At 40.4% G+C, this 6802-nt stretch overlaps 1 pseudogene; it reads right to left on the bottom strand.

Annotated features, from left to right (window-relative positions):
• Positions 1–2851, bottom strand: part of LOC111232360 — a 7925-nt pseudogene extending 5074 nt beyond the window's left edge.
• Between the last annotated feature and the right edge of the window lie 3951 nt (positions 2852–6802).

Here is a 6802-nt window from a genome sequence, read left to right as displayed (position 1 = left end):
AAACATTTAGGTTCAATAGCAATCACCTTTGACGTTGAGTCTGGACTCAAAGACAATAACAAATAATAGGGATCTTAGTTTGTGCAACAGCTCAGAGGACAATAGTATAGAACTGAAACTCACCTTTGGGTCAGAAATAAAGACTTAAATTTGTTTATGAACACAAAACATTGCTTCTATGTCTGGTGGGAAGCTTTTGAAATTTCTTCACATTAGTTCCTGCTATATTCCAAACAAGTTGGAGATTTAACAGATAATGATTAAAGCAGCTTCTAACTAGCATTACCACCTCAAGTGTATATGCCACTCAGAATTTGCAGAAAATTTCAGTCTATAACCCTGTTTATCCAGAATCATATAAATATTGAAACCATTTGTGTGAAATTTTGTCATAATTGCTGTGTGAAGTCTTCAGTAATGACTAAAAGTGTTTTATTGTGTCACACTGACTCTGACCTTTGACCACCAAAATATAAATCAGTTCGTCCTGAGTCAAGTGAATGTTTGTACTAAATTTAAAGAAATTCCTTCTAGGCGTTACTGAGATATCGCTTTCACAAGGCCAAAACCGTGTTTTGTGAGATCACCACAACCTTGATTTTTGACCAACCAAAATGTAATCAGTCATCTTGGTCGAGGACATTCTTGAGTCTGAGTGAATGTGTGTGCCAAATTTGAAGAATTTCTGTCAAGACGTTACTAAGATATTGTGTCCAGGAGAATGGGACGGACGAATGTCTGTACGAACAACAACAAAAAACAAAAAGCCTGCATTGTTTAATTAGATTATATCAAAAAATAGATCATTTTATTTCTATCACTGTACTGTGCAATATATGAGGCTGAATCAGAAGAACAAGCTAGAAGGTTTTCCATGTGTGACAGTTAAAATTCTGCATTTTGGACTAGAGAGGTATTTCCAGTCATTTGAAACAAATTATAACTGGATCTTACCTCAGAGTTTCCAGTGTACATCTTGGACTCTTTACTTCAGCAGACAGGTGCTTCACTCCTGAATCTTGCAGGTCATTTTTACTCAGGTCCAGCTCCCTCAGATTACAGCGCTGGGAGCTGAGAACTGAAGACAGAACTTCACAGCTTCTCTCTGAGAGGTTACAGCCACTCAGCCTGAAGAGAAAATCTGGAACAAGAACACAAATAACATTTGCATTCAATGGTAATCACCTTTAATGTTGAGTCTGGACTAAAAAACAACAAGAAATAATAGGAATTTCAGTTTGAGCTACAGCTCAGAGGACAATAATAGACTTGAAATTTACCTGTGGGCCAAAAAAAAAAATTAAATGTGTTCAGTGAAAACAAAATATTGCTTCTATGTTTGGTGGTTAGTACTGAAATTAGTTTATCTGGAGATTTAACAAATAGTGATAACAGACTGTAACTTGATCTCACCTGAGAGTTTCCAGTGCACACTGTGGACTCTCCAGTCCAGCAAACAACTGCTTCACTCCTGAATCCTGCAGGTTGTTGTTACTCAGGTCCAACTCTCTTAGACTAGAGGACCGAGTGCTGAGAACTGATGCCAGAGCTTCACAGCTTCTCTCTGAGAGGTTACAGCCACCCAGTCTGAAATGTAAATAATGAGAGGACAAATAACTAATCCTCACTACTATTATTGTCACCATTACAACAACCCAACCAGTCAAGGCTGTGCTCAGGGTGGGAAGGTTTTTCTCTATATATTTTCAACCTTACTCTGTAGAGTGCTGTGAAATAATATATGTTTTGTTAATATATGTTAGGTGCTGTATAAATAATATTGGAAATTGAATACTTAGGTCCAGCTCTCTCAGACAAGAGGACTGGGTTTCGCTCTGAGAGGTTACAGCCACTCTTAGGAGATGATAATAAGGAACGACAGAAGACCGGAACCGATTTTCTCTCCTGGCGAAATGATAGCAGTATTTTTATATAATGATGAATAAATCCAACTATCTATACACTTACAGAGCTTTCTTGGAGGCTTTGACCACTGGCAGCTGCCTCAGAAGAGCCTCTTCTGAAGCAGAGTATTTCTGCAGGTCAAACACGTCCAGATCTTCTTCTGATGACAGTAAGATGAAGACCAGAGCTGACCATTGAGCAGGAGACAGTTTATCTGTGGAGAGATATCCTGAGCTCAGGGACTGTTGGATCTCCTTCTCTAGAGGAACGATCATTCCTGTCTGTGTCAGAAGACCTCGTAGGAGAGTCTGATTGGTTTTCAATGAAAGACCCAGGAGGAAGCAAAGGAACAAGTCCAGGTTTGTCTCTTAACAGTTTAGACAGCGGAGAGGTCAATTTCTTTTCTGACAGCAGATTGACTCCAGAGGTGATGAAGGTCAGATGAACATGAAGAGCAGCCAGAAACTCCTGAACACTCAGATGGATGAAGCAGAACACCTTGTCCTGGTACAGGCCTCTCTCCTCTTTAAAGATCTGTGTGAACACTCCTGAGTACACTGAGGCTGCTCTGATATCGATGCCACACTCTGTCAGGTCTGATTCATAGAAGATCAGGTTTCCTTTCTGCAGCTGCTCAAAAGCCAGTTTTCCCAGAGACTCAGTCATCTTCCTGGTCTCTGGACTCCAGTGTGGATCTGTCTCAGGTCGTCCATCATACTTGACGTTCTTCAGTTTGGACTGAACCACCAGGAAGTGGATGTACATCTCAGTCAGGGTCTTGGGCAGCTCTCCTCCCTCTCTGGTTTTCAACACCTCCTCCAGAACTGTAGCAGTGATCCAGCAGAAGACTGGGATGTGGCACATGATGTGGAGGCTTCGTGATGTCTTGATGTGGGAGATGATGCTGCTGGCCTGCTCCTCATCTCTGAACCTCTTCCTGAAGTACACCTCCTTCTGTGGGTCATTGAACCCTCTGACCTCTGTCACCATGTCAATACACTCAGGAGGGATCTGATTGGCTGCTGCAGGTCGTGTGGTTATCCAGAGGCGAGCAGAGGGAAGCAGGTTCCCCCTGATGAGGTTTGTCAGCAGTACGTCCACTGAGGTGGACGTACTGCTCAGTGTTGTGGAAGTCCAGAGGAAGTCTACACTCATCCAGACCGTCAAAGATGAACACGACCTGGAACTGATCAAACCTGCAGATTCCTGCTTCTTTGGTTTCAGTAAAGAAGTGATGAACCAGTTCCACCAAGTTGAACTTTTTCTCTTTCAGTATATTCAGCTCTCTGAAGGTGAATGGAAATGTGAACTGTATGTCCTGGTTGGCTTTGTCTTCAGCCCAGTCCAGAGTGAACTTCTGTGTTAAGACTGTTTTCCCAATGCCAGCCACTCCCTTTGTCATCACTGTTCTGATTGGTCCATCTCTTCCAGGTGAGGCTTTAAAGATGTCTTCTTGTCTGATGGTTGTTTCTGGTCTGAATGGTTTCCTGGATGCTGTTTCAATCTGTCTGACCTCATGTTCATTATTGACCTCTCCAGTCCCTCCCTCTGTGATGTAGAGCTCTGTGTAGATCTGGTTCAGAAGGGTTGGGTTTCCTGCTTTAGCGATCCCCTCAAACACACGCTGGAACTTCTTCTTCAGGTTAGATTTGAGTTTACGTTGACTAAATGCAGGAGTTCCTAAATTAACACAAGAAATAAGATCTGTAACTGATTAATGAAAAAAATATAAACCATTTTAATTCCTCTAAAGAATACATATATGAATATATTTCCCTCCATCTACTGAGACTTTAGTAAATCTTTAGAAAAATCCTCTTACTGCTCTGCAGACAGTCAGCCAGCTCCTCCTGCTTCATTCTCCTCAGGAAGTTCACTGTGAACTTCAGAAATGCTTCTCTGCTATTCCTTCTCTGCTCTTCATCCTCACCATCCATCACCTCCTCATCCTCCCTCTGACTCTCTGAGCATTCTGGGAAATCTGGACTCAGAACCTTCTGGATCTTCTTCAGCTCGTTCTTCACAAAAGTGACCATGTTCTCCTCCAGCAGCTGGAACAGAACACTATATGAATGACACCATCAAACTAAAACCATGGACCCAAACATCAGATCCATGTTGGGCAGACTGATAATCCACTGGTCTGAAAAGTGCAGCATGGAGATTATTGTGAACACAACAGATGGAACAGTAGTTGTACATGTACAGACCATAAATAAGGAGTCCAGCTGTGTTTGATGCTGCTGGGCAGACTGACCACTGGGAACCTCTGAGCTCTCCTGGTCCACTCTGTGGAGGAATCATGAAGAATGAGCTCACATTATGTCTGTCCACACAGAGACAGACACAAGCTAAAGGTCCATGAAGTCATGTTTGGATGTGAACAGTGAATCAGACGACTCCATGTAGTGGTAAGGGTTTACTAGTCCTGCTGATCCCACTGAGAATCAACAGCTCAGTCAAAAAAATGCCAATCAGCCAGTAAATGAGTGAGTTCAAACACGAATCAGGAACATTTTAAGGGATCAGTTTACTCAGAGTAGATTCACTTTGTCAGATGGTTGAACAACATCTGAAACACCCACCTCCCTCAGTGATTGGTCAGCTGTGTGAAGGTGAGAGAGTAGGCTGGGTTTGAACTTCTTTCTCAGCACTTTATAGATGGACCGTAACACGGGGGCCAGCCCTATAATCTGGAAAGTCTGGAATTTGACAAATTGTCGCTAGATGTAGACTATAATCAAACAACACTGTGTTGAAACGCTAGAGGGCTTTTAATTTGAAACCACAGAAAGTGTTGAGTTTGTATTAATACGTAATGCAGTAGCTTTGTTTCATTCTTCACACAAACTATTTCGGTCACTTTTCATGTGAACAACTGAGGTCAACTCTGTGAATGTCTTCCAGGACAGACTGTCTGAACATGGAAGAAGTTACCTCCATATTCAAAGTTTTACCTCCACTTTCCAGTGTGGACATTCACAACAGGTAGAAACACTTTGATTTCAGACGTAGTCGAACAACATGTCGTACAAACTAGTTATTTTCCACAATAACCTGAGTCTTACTGTCAGTTACAGCTTACATTTGATTAGCTGATGGACGTCGTCCTCTAAAATCAATGAACCAGCCCTTCGACCTGTTGCTCTTTAAAGACAGACAGCTGGGTTCAGGAGAGTCTGGTCTCTGCTGCTGGATCCTGAAACAAAAATAGAACTGATAAATGTGCCTGTTGGACTAAATCTGATGAAAAATATTCTCAATCTTTGAATAAACACATCAACTAATTTTTAGTGTGAAATGTCTTTCTGATAGTTTTAAATTCTGACCTTCCATCAACAGATTGGCTGAAATGAAGAGGAGGCTCTGTGGACCATTGGCTCAGGTAGGTTCAAGTGCACAACCAGATCCAGGTCCAGCAGAGTCCGGTGTGTCCTGCTGCTTTGGGCTTGAACACTTTGAGGGACGGGCTCCTCCCTCTCTGTCCTCACAGTGAGTCATGCTGCTGAGTTCACATCCACATCAGCCCACACACACTTTCTACCTTCATCTGCAGATGAAACATGCATCATTCATCTGCACAGCAACTGAAATTTCCATAATTTCTCCCATTAATAATATCAGCTGCTCGTCCACTGATTTACTCTATGATTCATATCCGTGTCAACTAAATGCAGCCAGACAGCAGTGAGGCAGAGGAAGCTGCCATCAGCTGCATTACTTCTATCAGCCCACTAGATGGCGTCATGAAGCTGCAGTGAAGTGAGGAGCAGCCCAGCAAACACCGGATGCACGGAAGACCGTTCGGTCATTTCACTGATACTGAAAATACAAATAAAATTTCAGAAAAACAATTTTATTAAAAAATAAAAAAATTGACCATTTATGGATCTGTAAGTTCCTGGTCAGTACAAATAAATATTTCTGTAAAGGATGTATAGATAACAAGTAACACTTTGGATATAGAATTATAACTTGTATAGGAGTATTTCTACATTGTCGTATTGATACTTAAAGGAACTGAATAATCTGTCCACCCTCAGAGAAGCACTGTGAAGTTATTGCATGGTGTATATGACTTATAATAGAAATAGGATTTTATGTTGTATATCTAAACTTCCTGATAAATCTAGAAGCAACAAACCAACAACCAAAACCAAACCAACAACAGAAGAACAAATAGGCATCGCCTCAATAAAAATACCAAATATGTTTTTACAGACAAAATAAACATAAGAAAAAGACTTCAGTTAAAAAATCCCAACTAAGATAAAAAAGCGGAAGGTGAAAAGTAAAAACACTCCACTACAAGTAAAAAGCCTGCTTTCTAATTTTACTTGAGTAAAAGTACACAAGTATTATCAGTAAAATATAATGAAAGTATGAAAAATAAAAGTACTCATCATGCAGAATGGACTGTGTCTTATTATTATATTCGACATGTCAGTAAAACTTTAATGTTGTCATGGAGCTGCTTTGGACTGTTTTATTTACTCTTAGGTAGTTTTATCTGTAATAGTGTTTCATATTATTACATAGTTATTACCATTATATTAAAGTGCTCATTAGGTTTTTGTTAAAATCTCAGCGAAATAAACATTGTGTCTCCGAAATGTAGTTAACTACAGTACTTAGGTAAAGTACGGGAGTAAATGTTCTTAGTTAGTTGGCTTCTGCAAATGCATTGCTAGAACGAAAATAGTATAAGAAACAATTGTTTAAGAAAAATATTTGTGTAGTCATATTAAATCAGATAGATCCCATAATATATTTTAAATGGAAGAGCAAGTCACTGTAACCTTAACTTTAAAAAGGAAACAAAATAAGTTCCTACTTTGCTGCTGCTGCTGTTGTTATTGTTGTGGGCCAAAAAACTTCAACAAAGCACCTTGAGGAA

This window comes from Seriola dumerili, unplaced genomic scaffold (assembly GCF_002260705.1).
Source record: "Seriola dumerili isolate Sdu_G_001 unplaced genomic scaffold, Sdu_1.0 BDQW01000018.1, whole genome shotgun sequence".
Classification (NCBI taxonomy): domain Eukaryota; kingdom Metazoa; phylum Chordata; class Actinopteri; order Carangiformes; family Carangidae; genus Seriola; species Seriola dumerili.
Note: the sequence above shows the minus strand (reverse complement) of the source record. Positions and strands in the feature narration are given on the sequence as shown.